The sequence below is a fragment of the Hemitrygon akajei genome, chromosome 9, assembly GCF_048418815.1.
Source record: "Hemitrygon akajei chromosome 9, sHemAka1.3, whole genome shotgun sequence".
In the NCBI taxonomy this organism is placed as follows: Eukaryota; Metazoa; Chordata; class Chondrichthyes; order Myliobatiformes; family Dasyatidae; genus Hemitrygon; species Hemitrygon akajei.
Genome location: NC_133132.1, coordinates 126,685,230 through 126,705,410, shown reverse-complemented (window position 1 = coordinate 126,705,410; position 20,181 = coordinate 126,685,230). Strand labels below are relative to the sequence as shown.

Sequence of the window (20,181 nt, the reverse complement as noted above, 5' to 3'; positions counted from 1 at the left end):
GGGGATCTCATCGAAACCTTAGATAGAATGTGGAGAAGATGTTTCGTATCGTGAGTGAGTCTAGGACCAGTCTCAGAATAGAGGGACGTCCATTTAGAAGAGAGATGCAGAAGAATTTCTTGAGCCAGAGGGTGGTGAATCTGTGGAGTTCATTGCCACAGAAAGCTGGGGAAGCCAAGTCATTGGGTATATTTAAAGCAGAGATTGACAGATGGCTTGATTAGGCAGTGTGTTAAAGTTTATGAAAAGAAGGCAGGAGAATAAGGTTATTGAGAAGGACAATTAATCAGTCGTGATCAAATGGCAGAGCAGACTTGATGGGCCAAATGGGCTATTTCTACTTCTATGTCTTATTGTGTAGTCTTTACACATTGGAATGAGTGATTTCAACAAGGCATGCTCAGGTTCTACAGGCAAACCTTCAGATGATTATTATATAATAAGGTTGCAAAAATGCAACAAGTTCATTAATCAGTCAATAAATTTTGTCTTGAATTTGCTGAAGGTTAATAGTAGAGAAATACAGTTGAAAATTGAGCTTTTTTTGGGAGAAGATGTGAACTTTAAAGTTGTTTGATTCTGTCAGAATGTACAGAGGATTAAAAAAAGCTATCCATCTCCATGATGTCATCTAAAAAGAGTTAATAAAAGTAATTTATTTGGGGGTGGGGGTGCATGCTCTTGTAATAACATATGATACGGTGTATGAAGCAAACCAGACAGCAGGAATGAGAGATGACAGTTCAAGTCAGCCTTTCAAAGACCAGATCAATGTGATGTTGTTTCACTGCAATGAACTAGAATATAGGTGACCCTCCCCCCACACACATTATATTGGGTCACATTCCTAATAAATGGACAATATCTCAGTTTTCTGTAACACAAAGCTGTGGGATTTGCAGATACATTTACAAAAGCTACTTGATAAACAATAAATACCTGCCTATGTACTTCCATTTCATAAGTTCTGAGAGAATAAATTTTATTCCACGTCTCATATTTTTGAAGCAGTGAATTGTGAATTTGTTAAGGGTGAACTTCTTGTATCCAAAAAGCAGTAATGCAGGGGCCATCGGAGTGAAATAAACTAAGTGATGTGAAAAAACATAAGTGGGGAGCAACCAAAATGTGTAGTTGAAGAATGGAGAACTGGGGATTAGCTAATGTTGTTACCTTTGCTTGAGAAAGAGGTAGTCCATGGAATTAAAGGCTGGTGAGCCTCACATTAATGGTAGAGAGGATTGTTAAGGGTGGATCGACTTGCATTTGGAAAAACATTGTCAAATTCGGAACAGTTAAGATTGCGTCTTACAAACTTGATTGAGTTTTTCAAGGAGATGATGAAAGTGATTGATAAGGGTAGGGCAGTGTCTACTTGGACTTTCGTAAAGCATTCAACAAGTTCCACATGGTAGTCTGATCCAGAAGGTTTATGATGCGTGGACATGGTTACTGGGGTTTGGATTCAGAATTGGCTTGCCCATAGAAGACAGGATAGCACTGGACATCTGTGACCGGTGGTGTTGCAAAGAGGTCACTGCTGGAACCTTTATTGTTTGTATTTTATAGATAAAGAGATGAGTTTGTTAGTCAGGTTGTAGACAATGCAGAAATTGGTGGAGTTGCTGACTCTGTAGAAAGTTGTGAAATGATACAGCAGGATATAGATCAGCTATAGTTATGGGCAGAGAAATGACAGATGAAGTTTGACATGGACACTTGACCTCACAATCTGCCTTGTTATAATCTTTCACCATATTGCCTACCTGTATTGCATTTTCACTGAAGCTGTAACACCTTATTCTGCATTGTTATTCTTTTACCTTGTTCTGCCTCAGTGCACTATCTAACGACTTGACCTTTACAAATTCAAGACAAGCTTTTCACTGTATCTTGGTGCATGTGATAATAAACCAGTTCAGTTCCTGTTTTGAAATGCTATTCTCTGGCAGCCAAGAGGACTAGTCTGTCTGTACTGTTCCATGTTGTACGAGGCAATTCCTGAAGGCAAGCAAAATGTTAGGACAAATCATTAAAGTTTAAATTCATTAAAATTCCAATGGTCAGACTAAGGTTCTACGGAGGATTTTTCCCTTTTGGCTAAATTACCACTTCTGGAGTAGGTTGTGGTAGTTTTGTGAAGCATTTCCTTTGCTCAAATTTTCAATTGAATTCAGTTGCATACCACTAACCAAAATCTTCCACAAGCCATTATAATTTGTTTTCAAACCATTAAAAATGTTCCTTAATATTTTGAGGTAGTAAGCTGCATCAGTTCTATTCAAGAAGCTGAAACAGATACATTGTCATAAACATTGTTTGTCAGTCTTGCCCATTACATGGCAGTAACCTAATTTTAAGCATATGATTTTAAAATCTATGCAAAACCATGTACAGTAAACTCTGATAATGTGGCATGCTCCAGATTTTTAGGACTATTGGATGTTATATCTATTAATATCACAACAGTTGAAATTCACTTCTTTTAGATGTTATATTCACAAGGTTCCTGTGAGTAGAAAGGCAGCACTGGAACTGGGTCTGGTAATTAAAGAGTGCTGGAGAACACCAAAGCCAGCTGTTGGGATTTCTAAATCATCAGATTGTTGATTATTGTGCTTGTTATATTAGAGTAGAGCAGTGATTTCCTTAGTAAATGAAGAGATGTAATTTGCTTACTTACGTCTTTTGCATCATGTAAGTCTCTTTATTTGAAGGGAATCTTCAAAGGCTTATAGATGCATCCTGTTAGCATTTGAAATGCTTTGGATGTCATGCCACCAAACATCTATCCCACGGAATCAGATTCTTGAAAGGACTTCTCATACGTTGAAATATGAGTTCTTGGCCCTGTATTCTAGCTCAGCATGGCCCTTGCACTTTATTGCTTACCTGCACTCCAGTTTCTCTGTGAGGTTAACACTCCATTCTGGTTTCATTTAACCTCTGCAATGTAATTATGTATGGCACGTTCTGTCTAGATGACATGCAAAAAACCAAAGCTTTTTCAGTTTATCCTGGTGCATGTGACAATTATAAACCAGACCCACAATGGCAGTGTGGCCAGATTTGTTGGCATAGTTTGTTAGCAATTTCTTTTAGTGGACAAACTTGATTTGCCCTTGAACATTTGCCAAGACTTTCACAGATTTTAATGAATGGAGAGAAAACACCAGATCTTTGTGAGTCAGTACATCTCAGGCATGGAAGATACCTGAATATTTAATAAGAATTACAATGTCATGGCAATGTGTTTTTATATTAACATGAGAAACACAGTTATTTTTCTTCTGAGGATGAGTTGAATTGCCAAGGTATTTGGATTAGTAAATAAAGGATACCAAGATTTTTGTTTCAACATTTTATGTTTAGAATGCACAGATAGACCTCCCGGAGTGAACCGAAGAAAGTAGTTGTTTACCAAGTGAGTAAATTCTTGAACTTTATTCACTATGTTTAGATCTAGTGCAGTTCAAGGGAAGGTGTGATAATGTTATTTTCTATTCTTTCCTTCATGTATTCAATTGTTTCCCCTTTTGAAAGATTTTATATAATTTGCCTCAATCACTTCCTGTGGTTGCAAGTTTTACATTGTAATCATTCCATGAATAAAATAAAATTCTCCTCATTCTTTTGGATCTGTTGATAATTGTATTTGTTTGGGACCCCTCCACAAGTGGAAATGTCCCTGTCAGATTTATCTTCCCCAGCTCATTCTAAAGAAACCTCCATTCAGATGACCCAATTTTCTTTTCTCTGATAACATACTAGAATGCAGTATGTTCAAAATCTTCCGTCAGCTGTACCCCTCAGTCTGGGTATACTTCCGGTATTTTTCCTTTGCATCGTCAAGTTATTTCTGCTCTGTAACAGAAAATTGGAGATGGTTTATTATTGCCATATTCTGGGGTACAGTTAAAAGCTCCATAACCACCCGGCTGTAAATGTTGGTGTTGCGTTCTTCCTTGCAGCTTAGTTACGTACTCTCCCCAGTTTGCTTTCAAATACAAATTTTGATATAGCAAAATGTTAATGTGGATCATGAGTAATAATGGTCCCAGTACTAACTGAAACGGAACACCACATTTTGCCTTCCTTCAATTTGAATAACCTTATTACCATTTGAAGGCAGGGTTATAGGAAGCAGAGGTCAGTGGTGATTGATGGCTCAGGAAATGTATCATGCTTTGCAATATCTGCCATACAGATCAGGAAGGTGTCTGGGTGCGTTCATTAACTTTGTGGAGCTCAGCTGCACTAGTGAGGTAGTTAATCGTGTAATCCCTGGCCTGTGCAGGAGATTAATTATGCAGTGATTGAGTCTTAGTTTCTACACATCCACTCGTCAAAAGTGTGCATGCAGTGCACAGACAGGACTGGGCTACTCTGTACTTTAGAGCTTACTGGTGCTTATTGAGCCGAGGGCAGATGATATTTTTTTCTCTGGTAGTAGTCAGGCCATGGGTTTATCCTTGCAAATTTTTTTTTTAAATTGATGATTAACCATGTGTCCAATCAGCCCTTTCAGCTTTAGTGCTTTATGCAGGCTGTGTAATGGAGATCTCCTCACAATCTTTAGGTGCTCACCAATTAGCACTGGTTTTGGGCATCCTTTGTATTTTGATTAGCAAGGTATCGTTATTTGAAAGTAAATGGAAAAAGTAAAATATCATTCATCATCAGTTGATATCCTAGCACGGGTTTCCATAAGATTACTTCAAAATTGTGTGCTTACTCAGTTTATTGGAAAAGTGGGTACATGAACAAAACATTCAAACAGCAAACCAAAATGAGAATTTAAATGGATAGGAGTTGTTTGCATTATAGGCAGTCCCCGGGTTACGAGCGAGTTCCGTTCCTGAGTCTGTCTTTAAGTCAGATTTGTATGTGTTGGAACAGGTACATCCAGTATTATTTAGCGTTAGTTAATCAAACGTTTTTCTTAGTATATAGTGTGGCGAGCCACTTTCTGCGCAGGCGAACCGGCTCTCAAATAGCCAGCGCGCGCGTGTGCGGGGAGAGACTTTGGTAATGCACCTCTGACGTCATTTCCGCCCGGAGAGGGCGGGCGCTAGGGATTAAATGCCAGCGCCGCAAAGTTTGAATAAACTAGCCTCAAAACGACTTACCGACTGCATGTCGTCTCTAGCTCTGTATGTAGTACATCGCTACAATAGTATATATTTTATGCAACTAAAACACTTAAGAAACATATGTATTTCAATAATTAAACCACTGCGTTGCTTAGTAATAATTGTAGCTTTCATCGGGGCAGGGCCTTTCATATGCTCCATTATTCTCACTTTATCCTTTACCTGTATCCTTTAAAATTGTTCCAATCGTTGACCAACTGAAGCCCAATGCTTTTCCAATAACTGATGGCATTTCACCTCTTTCCGATCGTTTTACTATTTCCACTTTATTTTCAATCGCTATCGTTTTCCGTCAACGGAACAGAAAACTGCGGATTCAGCAGCAGCTGCTGGCTGTGGGTCCTCTGCTCCCCTGGGTCCTAAAGTCCACCCTCACTGAGACAGGTCAAATGGGACAAGTGGGGATGGTGCTGACTGGAAAAAGGGGGGTCAGGATGAATCTTAAATAAGAAATATTTAAGCCAAATACAAAGTTACACACTCAACACAGTGTTAACGGCAATGACTTAAAATGGCGGACGGCATTCTCCTCCCTCCATTCGTAAGTACAAGTTGTTCGTAAGTCAGATGTTTGTAACTCAGGGACTGTCTGTATACTGTTATAAATGATCATATGTCGTTCTGATGCAACTCTGATCACAGCTGTGAAAAAGAGTGAGAAGGTGATTTAGTAAGAATTCAACATGTTATATAGCAAAAAAAACCTATTGCTTTCAGATCCTTAAACGTGCATGTTGTACTCAATTTGAAACACATTGTAAGGATAGAATCCTTTAAATTATGTATTGCTCATAAAATGAGCACTAATGCTTCAGTGTGTAGTTAGCTGCACATCAAGTTAGACTGAAGTAATGAATGAATTGTCCTTTGGGATGTGCCTGTAATTAGTCTGTTGAGCAGCCAGTTCTTCAGGAAGACTTTGCCTTTTGATCTATGCATGGGTATCATTGATTTTGGAACTACTTACACTGAAGTGCTATTTGCAAATCTTTTTTTAAAATACATCTATACTTCTTGATTATTGTGAATTTAGCAGAATAGAATTTCCTGCATGATGTGTTTGCAAGACAACCGTGTATTAGGCAATATTACAGAAATTACAGCTGAAAAATTTTCCCATCAGCACCTCATCTAAGTGGTTAATTATTTGTCTATTTTTTCTTGCAGATTTCAGCTAGACTTTTTGCTGTTTTTTGGAAATAGTTCACCTTCAATTTGAAAGGTAAAATTTCTTTTAAAGGTGATATTTGCCATTGGTTTGTACAATTACTTCTCTTACAGGATGAAAACCATTTATAAATTGTACTAACAACAACACACACAAAATGCTGGTAGAACACAGCAGGCCAGGCAGCATCAATAGGGAGAAGCGCTGTTGACATTTCGGGCCGAGACCCTTCATCAGGACTAACCGAAAGGAAAGATAGTAAGAGATTTGAAAGTAGTGGGGGGGAGAGGGAAATGCAAAATGATAGGAGAAGACCGGAGGGGGTGGGATGAAGCTAAGAGCTGGAAAGGTGATTGGCGAAAGTGATACAGAGCTGGAGAAGGGAAAGGATCATGGGACGGGAGGCCTCAGGAGAAAGAAAGGAGGGGGGGGAGCACCAGAGGGAGATGGAGAACAGGCAAACAACTAAATATGTCAGGGATGGGGTAAGAAGTGGAGGAGGGGCATTAACAGAAGTTAGAGAAGTCAATGTTCATGCCATCAGGTTGGAGGCTGCCCAGCTGGTATATAAGGTGTTGTTCCTCCAACCTGAGTTTGGATTCATTTTGACAATAGAGGAGGCCATGGATAGACATATCAGAATGAGAATGGGACGTGGAATTAAAATGTGTGGCCACTGGGAGATCCTGCTTTTTTTGTACTGATTGTACTGATGTTTCACCAGTTATGAAGTAAATGATCATCTGGTTAAAGAAATTCTGTGTCTAGGAGCTGAAATTTCATTTTTAAACTGCTGATCTCCCTGATCACTAATCTGCAGCTCTAACCAAGACAGCTTTCATTTGAAAAATGAGCAAAGTTATTTTCTTTTGAAAGCTGGCTAGTTTCCTCACAGTAGCTTTGCTCTTTAAAACAAATGGCTGGAGAATATACTTCAGTGAGTATTACAACAACATGTTTTGCTTGCTACATAAATTTTGTATTTTAAATTATTTATGACCAAACTAAAGTTTGTAGCATTGTGGAATCCAGAGTGAAGAATTACTATGGAGAAAACTAATTATATAAAGAAGCAGTAATTTTACTTTGTGACATAGCAGAAAGTCATTTCCTTGTGTACCACAACAAATACAGTACGTCAGGTGCAATAATAATCTTGTAGATTTTAACTAATTTATAGAAAGTAGCAGTGTAATATTATTCACATGTGCTGCACTAGCAAGGTGCCCAAACCTAATTGTCTTAGGAAAGGGAAGAGTGCCGCCTTTAACTGCTGTGATTGGCTGCTTACACAGCATCAGTAGTAGGCCATTATTCCAGTCGTGGTGCCATCAGATCTTCCAATCGGTCTATGTTTATTGGTAACGTGGCAGGCCAGCCACAAAAACATAAAGCCAAATAGTTGAACATTACTTTAAATATAAAAGTAAACAAAGGAGTCTTAAAATAAAGTGATGGTCCCATTTCAGGCCTAATGGAACAACCTGGTGGCCTAATTTCCAAGTACACAGTTCAGGTAAATAAACTGAAGCCAGCTGTGGATAATGAAAATAAAAATGTAAAATGCTGGAAGAATTCAACAGGTCAGACAGCATCTGTGGAAAGAGAAACAAACTTTGTTTTGTGGTTCGGTGCCCTTTTTATTTCAGATTTTCAGCATCTGCACGTTTTTCTTCGTCCCCCTGCATAGTTGTTGACCAGGTGATGTGCCATTAAAGCTGGGAAAAGGAGCAACTGAATTGCACAAGTTGAAGTATTGTTGAAACAGGATTTATGCTTCAAAAGGCCAGGAATAATACCCATGCCCAAGAGGAGAAGAGTGGCTGCATTTCAGAATTTGACCAGTAGTGTACCATCATGAACTGTTTTGAGTGTTTGGTGGTGGCTAGGATTATTAACTCCTGCCTGAGCAAGAACCTGGACCGGCTATAAGTCACCTGTGACTGTAAGAGGTCTACAGTGAATGCAAATCTCACTGTCTGTGGACTCTGCTTTGAGCACCTAGACAGCTGCAAGATGTATATCAACCTACTATTTATCATTTAGAACTCAACCCCCTCAGTATTACTCACCAATCTTATAAACATGAACCTCTGTACCTCCCTCTGCAACTGGATCCTTGACTCCCTTATAAGGAGACTATAATGAGTGCAGATCAGTCATAATGTCTCTGACCATCAACACGAGTGCACCTCAAGAATGTGTGCTTGGTCCACTGCCCTCTCCTCTCTATACTCATGACAGAGTGGCTAGGAACAGCTCAAGTGCCATCCATAAATTTACAGTTGAGACCACCATTATTGGTTAAAATCTCAGATGGTGATGAGGCATGCAGGAGTGAGTCAAGCCAGCAGGTTGAGTGTGTTGCAACAACCAGCTCGCAATCAATGTCAGCAGGACCAAGGAAATGATTGTGGGAAAGGAAAGCAGGAGAGCGCTCACCAGTCTTCATTGAGGAGTCAGCAGAGGGAAATGTAAGCAGTTTCATGTTCTTGGTTATTAACAGCCTGAGTTCAGCTCGTTGATGCATCTTGAAGAAAAATTGGCAGCAATTGTACTTCATTGAACTTTGGGGAGATTTGGTATGTCACCAAAGACTTGCAAATTTCTATAGATGTGCACAGAGCACAGTCTAAATGGTCACATTACAGACTCTAGTCTGTCTCAGAGGCTCCATTGTGTAGCATCTCAAGAGGCTACAGAGGATTGTAGACTCAGCCAGTTCCATCATAGGCGCAACCTCCTCATGGAGGACATTTTCAAAAGGCAGTACCTTAAATTCCTCACTAAGACCCTTCACCATGCAAGATGTGTCCTTTTCTCATTACTATCATTGGGGAGAAGGTACTGGAGCCTCAAAACAGACAGAAAAAACAGCTTCTTCACCTCTGCCATCAGATTTCTGAACAGTCAATGAACATTACTACTTTTGTTTTTGCGTTATTTTTCTGTATTGTTTTGTAGTAATTTTTATGTTTTTGCAATTTACTTTTGCCACAAATGTTCTGCCATATAAGTGAGGGAAAATAAATCTGATTCTGATTTTTTGCTCCTAAGCATAAAATTGCCCACAGAAGATAAAGATAAAGGGTAAACAGGCACAGAAAAAGGGCAAAGAACCAATCTGTATAAATCCTTGAGCAATGCTGCAGAAGATTAATATCATTTGAAATCGTTAAGGATTCTGACAGTAAATTCACACCTGCAGATAACCCTCGTTCTTTCTAAATTATTGGAATATAGTTTAAGCAGAATTTAATATTGAAGAGAATTTTCTTTGGGGGAATATTTATTATCCAGTAATCATTGTAAAAATTCAAATGTCGCATTTGACTGGAGTGAGGCGGTTCGTTGCCATATAACATGTGAAGGGTAAAGTTGCTTCACTTTTGCCTCTTAAATTGTCAAGGCAAGTTCCCGTTATTCAAAGATTCAGAATTAAAATTAGTTTTATTATCACTAGCATGCGTAGTGAAAATTGTTAACTTAGCAGAAGCAGTTCAATATAATACATAATATAGAAGAAGAAAAAATAATAAAATAACAATAATAACAAATAAGTAAATCAATTACAGTATATATTATTGAATAGATTAAAAATCGTGCATAAAACAGAAATAATATAAAAAAAGTGAGGTAGTATCCCAAGGGTTCAATGTCTATTTAGGAATCAGATGGCAGAGGGGAAGAAGCTTTTCCTGAATCGCTGAGTGTGTGCCTTCAGGCTTCTGTACCTCCTACCTGATGGTAACAGTGAGAAAAGGGCATGCTCTGAGTTCTGGAGGTCCTTAATGGATTCTAACTTTCTGAGACACCATTCCTTGAAGATGTCCTGGGTACTTTGTAGGCTAGTACCCAAGATGGAGCTGACAAAATTTACAACCCTCTGCAGCTTCTTTCGGTCCTGTGCAGTTGCCCTCTCATAGTAGACAGCGATTCAGCCTGTCAGACTGCTCTCCATGGTATATCTATAGAGGTTTTTGAGTGTATTTGTTGACATACTAAATCCCTTCAAACTCCTAATGAAGTATAGCCACGGTCTTGCCTTCTTTATAAGTGCATCAATATGTTGGGACCAGGTTAGATCCTCAGAAATCTTGACACCCAGGAACTTGGAACTGCTCACTCTCTCCACTTCTGATCCCTCTATGAGGATTGGAATGTGTTCCTTCATCTCATCCTTCCTGAAGTCCACAATCAGCTCTTTCGTCTGACTGACATTAAGTGCAAGGTTGTTGCTGCGGCACCACTCCACTAGTTGGCATATCTCACTCCTGTACACCCTCTCGTCACCATCTGAGATTCTACCAACAATGGTTGTATTAAGCATACACCCCTGAGGTGTACCAGTGTTGATCGTCAGCGAGGAGAATAGGTTATCCCCAATCCGCACAGACTGTGATCTTCCAGTTAGGAAGTTGAGGATCCAATTGCAGAAGGAGGTACAGAGACTCAGTTTCTGCAATTTCTCAATCAGGATTGTGGGAATTACGTTAGTAAATGCTGAGCTATAGTCAATGAATAGCATCCTGACATAGGTGTTTGTGTTGTCCAGGTGTCTAAAGCCATGTGGAGAGCCATTGAGACTGCGACTGCCATTGACCTGTTGTGACGATAGGAAAATTGCAATGGGTCCAGGTCCTTGCTGAGGCAGGAGTTCAGTCTAGTCATGACCAACCTCTCTGTAAGAAACAAATGGTCTGGCTTATGCAGGGTCCATCGATCATTAATATATTTGTTTTTTTTTACACAATATGCTGGTAACTGCTTCTGTTGTAAACAAAACTCGAATTTCTTCACCCTCTGTTCTCAGCCAGGATGAATGGTAGAAAGCATTGTAAACATTCTCTGTTTAAACATGAATAAGGTAGATCTGAACATATTTCTGGTTAGTACCTGGGAAGCAAATAACAATAATGTGGTGTTCTCTCATGCATGTGTGTGTGTGCATGCATTCATTAAGGTGAATGATGTAAGGGCATTAGTTCTTCACTTCCATCAATGCCCCAACTTGCAAACTCCAGCACCTCATATACCACTGAAATAGTTAACTGCACTGCCTCTTACAAAGATCTTGTCCGATGTCCCAGTTCCTCAGTACTCCCTAGGACCTTACCATTCAGAGTGCGCGCCCTAACCTCGTGAGTACTCCCAAAATGGATCACCTCACATTATAGGGTTTAAACTCCATCTGTCTTTTCTCAATCGATTTCACTAGCATATCCATATCTTTCTAAAGTCTTCAATTACTCTGTATGTCTTCAACAGCACCACCAACGTACTGTTCACTATCTTAACTATCTGAATATTACATTTTCTTTTCTGCGAAAACTGCACTTTAATCTTTTTAGTCTAAATTAGATGGCAACAAAGTTTTCAATGCAAACTTTAGTTGCCATCCAGGCAGCAAATTAGATTATTTCTAGGTAAACTAGAAATTGATGGCAATTATCAGGTCTGAGAGGATGAAAACATATTTGCACTGAATAAACTGCACTTTAAAACTGAACAGGTAGTAAAAATTTCATTACTGTCTGCATATTTATTTACTTATCGCTAATCAGTATTATCATCCTCCATAATTTCCAATTAAAATAAATTGTATTGCATTTTATGTTAACTGTGTCTTGTGCAATAATGATAAATGTATCCCTTGTTCCATTCTAATGGAATTGTCTAATGTTGCTGCAACATGAATTACTAAATGATCTACACCTGATATTTATCAGTATTATTCAAAGTTCAAAGTAAATTTATTATCAAAGTATGTGTCACTATATACTTCCCTGAGATTCGTTTTCTTGCAGGCGTTCACAGTAAATACTAAAGAAACACATTAGAATCAATGAAAAAATGCACACAACACAGATGGGCAAACAACCAATGTGCAAAAGATAACAAACTGTGCAAATATAGAAAAGGAACTAAAAGTAATAATAATAAATAAGCAATAAATATTGAGACCATGAGCTTGTAGAGTCATTAAAAGTAAGCCCATAAGTTGTCCATAGGTTGTGCAGTGTTGGGGTGGGTGAAGTTATCCCCTCTGGTTCAAGAGCCTGATGGTTGAAGGGCACTAACTGTTCCTGAACTTGGTGGTGTGGGACCTGGGGTTCCTGTATTTCCCTCCTGATAGCAGCAGCGAGAGGAGAGCATGGCCTGGATAGTGGACATCCTTGATGATGCATGCTGCCTTCCTGTGAACACATTCCTTGTAAGTGTGCTCACTGGTGGGGAGAACTCTACCTGTGATGCACTGGGCTGTATCCACTAATGTTTGTGGGCCTTTCCCTTCAAGGGCATTCATTGGTGTTCCCACAATAGTCCATGATGCAACTAGTCAGTATACTCTTCACCATGCTGCCATAGAAATTTGTTGAAGTTTTAGATGGCATGCTGAATCTCTGCAAACTTCTAAGGATGTAGATGTACCTGTGCTGATGGTGATTGTGGAGGAGATGTTGCCAATCCAAACTGACTGGGATCAGCAAATGAGGAAAACAATGATCATGTTGCAAAAGGAGATATTGAGGTCTAGGTCCTGGAGCTTATGGATTACCTTTGAGGGGATGATGGTGATGAATTCAGGGTTGTAGTCGATGAAGAGCATCGTGATGTATGCATCTTCACTGTCCAAATGTCCCAGGTTGAATAGCATCTGCTGTTGACTTGTTGGACAGTTCCAGGTTGCTTCTCAGACAGGAGCTGATGTGCTTTATCACCATCCTCAAAGAACTTCATCACCATAATGTAATTGTTACTGGACAATGGTCACTGAGGCAGGTTACCACATATTCCTTGGGCACTGGTATAATTTATGCCAACATCTCAGACTGCTGAATCAAGACGTTAAAAGTATCAATGAACATTGCAGCCTGCTGAATAGCGCAGGTCTTCTGTACTAGGCCAGGTACCCTGTCAGGACCATATGCTTAACATGTGTTCACCCTCTCCTGTTGCTCTCCTGTTGGCTTCAGAGACTGAAATCACAGGGTCATCAGGGGCTGTGGGAGTTTGTGAAGATGCCTCCATGTCAGTCAAAGAGAACATAAAAAGCATTGAGCTCACGTGGGAGCAAAGCCCTGTTGCCACCTACTGAATGCTGCTTAGTTTTACTCTGTAGGAGGTGATAATATTGAAGCCTTGCTACAGCAGTTGAGCATCCTTCTGTGATTTGAGATTGGTCCAGAATTGCCACTTCGCATATGAGATGGCTATGCAGAGGTTGTACCTGGTCCTCTTATATTTACTTGGTCGCCAGACCTGAATGCCACTGAATTGGCCTTCAGCAGATTGCAGATCTCATGGTTCACCAGGGCTTCTGGTTGGGGAAGACTGAATGCTGTTGTGACGACACACTCATCCATGACTCTTTATAAAGTCCCTGACAACGTGGCATATTCATTCAGATCCACTGATGAGTCCTTGAACATAGTCAACTCCACTGACTTGAAGCAATGCCGTAGCCACTCCTCTGCCTCCCGCAACCACCTCTTTGTTGTTCTTACCTCTGGAGCCTTGCTCTCTAGCCTCTGCCTATATGCAGGTAGGGGAAGGACAGCCAGATGATCAGATTTCTCAAAATGCAGTCTAGTGATCAAACAGTAGGCATTCCTACTGTAATATAACAGTGGTTGAGTGTATTGGGACCCCTGATGCTACAGGTGATATGTTGATGATAATTGGGTAGTGATTTCTTCAAACAACCCTGATTGAATTCCCTGGCACTGATTTGAAAGGTTTCAGGGTAGGCTGTTTCTTGTTTGCTTTCTTGGCGCTCAATGCATTGGCTCCTGTGCATTGAGTGCTTCTTTAATATTGGCCTTTGGCAGTATATAAACCATTGTCTGTATCATGGGGGAGAACTCCCTTGATAAGTAGAATGGACGGCACTTAATCATTAGATATTTCAGGTCAGAAGAACAAGAATGTAATAAGACAGCTATGTCGGAGCACCATGAAGAGTTTATTATGAGACACCTTTTGACCTCTTTGAATGAGCACTTTGATTTTTCCGGTGTATCAAGAACCCCTTGCGTCTGACCATCGTATCTGGCTTGTCCGGAGCGAGTCATATCTCTTCGAAACAGAGAACACGGCAGTTCCTCATTTCCCTCCAATACAGCAATTTTGCACTGAGGTATTATGTTGTTAACTGTAGCAAGCTAATGATATTATCAAATTAATGTGCAATATCCATTGTTATTAGGAATTGTGATACAAAATAAATGATTTATAGAAATGAAAAATCATTAGTCACTGCGGCAGAATTTGGTCCTTTGTCCCATTGTATCTGCTCCATCATTCTATTGTGACTGAAAAGCTTTTGGTGTGAAATTTGTCTACTATCACACATTGTAAAGGTATTCTGGCCTCAATATGAAGCTTAGTTCCTGTCTGATTTTGGTATATTCCCTTCAGATAAGAATATACTACACTCAGTGGCCACTTTATTAGATATCTTCTGTACTTAGTCACTGAGTGCGTGTTTGTGGTCTTCTGCTGCTGTTGCCCCTCCACTTTAAGGTTCGACTTGTGCAGTCAGAGATGTAACGCATGGTTCTTTGAGTTACTTTCACCATCCTGTCAGATGTTTGAATAGAAGCAAATGATTGAGTTGTGAAAACAGCTACACGCCTTAATTTCACGTGTCAGGACCACACAGGAGCCAAGTGCAGTGGTGGAAAGAGCATACCACCTCACAAATTACCCATTGCATCAGATACTCCATTTGTGGCAGAGCATGCAGGTCCCACTTTGTTCTCATCAATGAACCTGGAGCAATAGAACCAACTTAGAAAGTAACATACTGGATCTCAAAGTTCTGCTTTAATAATAATTAATAGCCACACAGGAGTTTGTAGCATACTAACAAGTATGCTCAAACTAATGAGTCCTTTTTTTTCCGAATGTGTCTTCAGATTAACAAATTTACCAAATCATTCAAAAAATATATTTCAGAATGCATCAGACAGCATTGTATTTTACAGGAAAAGCTTTGGTTTTTCTGGCAATATCATTGGAGGATGCAATATGTATCAGTTACATGAAATGTAGGGCTTGCAAGTCAAAAGGAGAATATTCTATCATGTGTTGAATATGTGCCTGATTTAAAATGCACAGCGGATTCTAATCCAGCAAATTCTTGTTTTAAGAGCCCAATGTGATGAGGCTTGATCGACAAATTGAGTACAGTTTTGAGATTTCATGACTGAAACATTGATTTTGTTAAGAATTTGCACAGACATATGTCAGCTGTTAGGACAGATGTATGGTATTAACAAGTTTAAGCCAATGATTTTGTGCCAACCCTTAGAGCAAAGCTAAAAAATTAGGGAAGACCAAACGCTGAAATAGTCTATGGTGAGTATAGTGTAATTGAATTGTACACCACAGATACAGGCCCTTTGGCCACTGAGTTGCAACAATTATCGAGTATCTTTCTACACTAATCTTATGCTGACCCCATTTTATTTAATCCACATTTCAATCAGCCACTCTCTCCCGATAATTCTAAAGCCTGGTGGCCAGTTAACCTGCCTTTGGAATGTGTGAGGAATCCCCAGCAGTCACAGGGAGAATGTACAAAGTCTATGCAGACAGCATCATATCAGAGGATTGAACGCACGTCACTGGAGTTGCAAGCCATCTGCACTGCTAACTGTGACACAAGTTCAATGGGGGTAGGTTAGAATGAACGAGCAGAGTGGAGAAAATTTAGCCAATTCATACTGTCAGTTTGCAATACTAAAAGCATTTTGCATCAGTGTTGTAGTGGCTTGGACAGATTCCAGTAATGAGCTTTATTTGCAGAGAGTGAGTGGAGTGAAAGGAAACATTCAATTTGAGAGCAACTGAGCTTGTTTGGAAGTTGTCTTGTGCCTGTTATTCATAATCTGTTGGGAGCTAATATGAATTGAGTTCAGTACATTGGCAGCTTCACGCTTAATTACTTGTATAAATGAGTATGCATTCATTAACATCGAATACATTAACATAAAAATGCATGCAGTACCTAAAAGTTTGAAGTAAATTTTATTGTGTGTGTGTGTGTGTGTGTGTGTGTGTGCGCGTGTGCGCGTGCATCGGTGTTTCCATACCAGACTATGATGCAGCAGTCAATACACTCTCCACTGCACATCTATGCAAGTTTGTCCAAGTTTTGGATGTCATGCCACATCTCCACAAACTCCTAAGGAAGTGGAAGTGCTGCCGTTCTTTCTTCTTAATTGCAATTATGTGCTGGGCCCAGGACAAGTCCTCCAAAATAATAATACTTAGGAATTTAAAGCTGCTAACCCTCTCGTCTTCTGATGAGAACTGGCTCAGGGACCTCTGGTTTCCTCCTCCTGGTCAATAATCAGCTCCTTGGTCTTGCTGACAGTCAGTTGTCATTTGTCTACTTCTACTTGAGGTGAATTGAAAAAGCCTCAACCTCCATTTTGCAGCTGTCATCGAAATATTGGTAAGGCATGAAAGTATGAGAGAATATTTGACATATGTCTGCTCTTGGTCATGTACTAAAGGAGGCTTACAGATGGCCCAAATCCAAAACATGACATCCTTAACCACATACCAGTGAAAAATGTGTAAAGGAGAAAGAGCAATCCAACTCAATATTTACAAGAATTAACATTGAAACTTGATGCAACCACCGCAAGGGCTCAGTGAAGAAGCATCACAGCTGCTGCCAGGGAACGATTCAGTGAGGAATTATTGTAAATTATATTCTGGTAATATTATATTGTTAATTATTCTGGTCACTGAATTATAGGAAAGATGTCAACAAAATAGAGAGAGTACAGAGGAGATTTACTAGAATGTTACCTGGGTTTCAGCACCTAAGTTACAGGGAAAGGTTGAACAAGTTAGGTCTTTATTCTTTGAAGCATAGAAAGTTGAGGGGGGACTTGATAGAGGTATTTAAAATTATGAGGGGGATAGATAGAGTTGACGTGGATAGGCTTTTTCCATTGAGAGTAGGGGAGATTCAAACAAGAGGACATGAGTTGAGAGTTAAGGGGCAAAAGTTTAGGGTAACACAAGGGGGAACTTCTTTACTCAGAGAGTGGTAGCTGTGTGGAACGAGCTTCCAGTAGAAGTGGTAGAGGCAGGGTCGATTTTGTCATATATTAAAAAAATGGGATAGGTATATGGACAGGAAAGGAATGGAGGGTTATGGGCTGAGTGTGGGCCAGTGGGACTAGGTGAGAGTAAGCATTCGGCATGGACTAGAAGGGCCGACCGATATGGCCTGTTTCCGTGCTGTAATTGTTATATGGTTATAAAAGTGTAGTGTACCACCCAAGGAGCCACATGAATAGCAACAGTCCTTTTAGTTTTGAGGAATGCAATAGAACAGTACTGACAGCATTGGCTATGAAAGAGATTGCAAAGTTTAATTTGTAAATTATTTTTTATTAGGAATAAAGTTTATTTTGAAATTTTTAACAAAACTCAATGCTTAAAAGATTTAAGATCACAAAATCATAGATGCAGAATTAGGCCATTCAACCCATCAGTTCTACTCTGGCATATGATCAAGGCTGATTTATTTTTCCTCAACCCCATTCTTCTGCTTTCCCCCCATAAGTTTGGATGTACTTACTAATCAACAACCCATCAACCGCAGCTTTCGATATACCCAATATTCTGCATTCATCTCTGGCATTGAATTCCTCAGATTCACCGCCTTTGGGCTAAATAAATTCCTCCTCATCTATGTTCTAAAGGGGCATCCTTCTATTCTGAAGCCGTGCCCTCTGGTCTGAAACTCTCCTACTATTGGAAACATCCTCTCCACATCCACTCTATCCAGGTCTTTCAATAAGTAAGGTTGATTAGCTGTTGTCAAGGTTAGGCCTAAGGAGAGGGCTGAAAATAAGCATCTACAATATTGTGCATTTTATGCAGGTCATCTTAGGGTCTGTTATTCAAAAGTAGAAAGATATGATCTAAGTTTTTCTTTCTAATTATAAATGGCCATTTTGGACAGGATGGAGAGAGAGACAGATTGCTTTTTTACAGCAGAAATTAATTTGTCTGCTGGCAGTTTGAAGAAATGAGTAAAGCTCCATTTATTCCTCCAATGGACATTCATAATACTGAGCTAAGATTATTATTTTGGGTCTCATTTATACCTGCAGTGATAATTACCACCCAGCTAATAGTAAATTAGTATTTGAATGGCATGGTTTAAATTATCTGTCACCAGCCGGTGTTTACTTATTGTTAAAGTTTTGCTGAATCATGTCTATTTTGGAGATGTATCCATTAGACTGAGCTGTGTATGTTTTTGATCTGCAATATTATTTAGCAGTCAGCAATATTAATAATCCTATTTTATAGCACCTGCTTACATTGCAAAATAATACCCCGGTGACATTCACTGGCAAGGTATCAAACAAAAGATTTGACACTGAGCTGCCAGATAGTGGGCAGGAGCACTAAAGGTGTAGTCAAAGTGTTAAGTGATGTACAAGGAGAGAGAAATATTTGGAATCAATTCCCTCGCAGTGGGGTTTCAACAACTAGTCATGACTTTCAGTGGTGGTCTGATACAATTCAAGGATAAGCCATAGGTCAGAATTAGAGGAATGTATCTCAGAGGAAACTCAGCTTGAATGGGATTACAGAAGTGAGGAACTGTAGATTGTGAAAAGATATAATGACAAGGGCAAGAACTTTTAAATTGAGCTTTATTTAAAACAGTAGCCATTGTAGGTCAGAAAGGACAAAGGTGCTGAGCGAACAGCACCAGGTGCAGGTAGAAAAAGAGGCTAGGATTGGGGCAACAGTTTTCGATTGCCTCAAGTTCAGACTGATAGGGGCAAGGGAAGTCTGTGAAGAGAGTACAGGAATTGGCAGGTCCTGTGGTAGCAGAGCATGGATGAGGGCCTCAGGTCCTTTGAGTTTGCTTTTGAGTGAGCACACAACAAAAATGGGAGCAAGGCCCTGAAGCCTGCCCAGCCATTTAGTATGATCACGGCAAGTTGACTCCTCTTCCGTGCATAATCCAAGAAAAGCACTCAACTCGATCTTTTAAGTATTAATCTTTCTCCATCTTAAATGCCTCCAAGGGAGAGAATTCCAAAATTTTACGATAGGCTGAGAACAGATGTTCTGCACACTGCTGTTTTAAGTGATTTGCACTTATTTTGTAGTTATGTCCCTTAGGGTTTTATTTATATCATTCTTCCAGATTCTAATGAATACTGACCCAAACTGTTTAGCCTCTCTTGATAGGAAACCCGTCTCATCTGATGAATTTGGACTGCATCCAATGATAGTATATCCTTTATTAGCTAAGGGCAACATAACAGTGTGTAATATTCTGTATGTCCTCACCAAGGCCATTCTTGTACAACTATAAACCTCCCTATCCTTAAGCTCCAATCCCTTTGCAATAAGGGCCGAAGCGTCATTTGCCTTCTTAACTATTTGTTGGTCCTGCCTGCTTGATTTAAGATTCCTACACTGGAACACCTGGATCCTTTAGATCTTCACTCATTTGCAGTCTTTCTCCATTAAATGAATAGTTGACCTTTTAATTCCTTTTACTGAAGTGCCAAACCTCGCATTTCCTCGCATTAAACTTCATTTATCAAGTTTTTGACCGGTCACTCGAAACGACCCATTGCGGAATTACAGTGTCCTCATTACAACATGCTTTTCCAGCTATTTGCAAACTTTGGATGCCTTCTATTTCATTCCCTCTGCTAGAGTATTAATGGAATGGTTAACAATCGAGGGTTGAGTATTAATCAGCTTCAGCCGGAAGGATGTAACCACTCCACTAGTTGCATCCTTGCAGCCTGAAAACACCTCATTTATACCAACTCTGTTTTCCATTTGACAGCC

At 39.7% G+C, this 20,181-nt stretch overlaps 1 protein-coding gene across 3 annotated transcripts in view; it reads left to right on the top strand.

Moving 5' to 3' along the window:
• The window catches only part of LOC140733513 (CYFIP-related Rac1 interactor A), a 229,242-nt gene that overhangs the window by 124,116 nt on the left and 84,945 nt on the right, over nt 1-20,181 (top strand). For 2 of the 3 annotated variants that reach the window (XM_073056944.1, XM_073056945.1), the window contains exon 2: nt 6,321-6,375. The exons of the other annotated variant lie outside the window; for it this stretch is intronic. The gene's annotated coding sequence lies outside the window, so the exon portion shown is untranslated. The remainder of the gene's footprint in view (nt 1-6,320; nt 6,376-20,181) is intronic. 3 annotated transcript variants of the gene reach the window in all.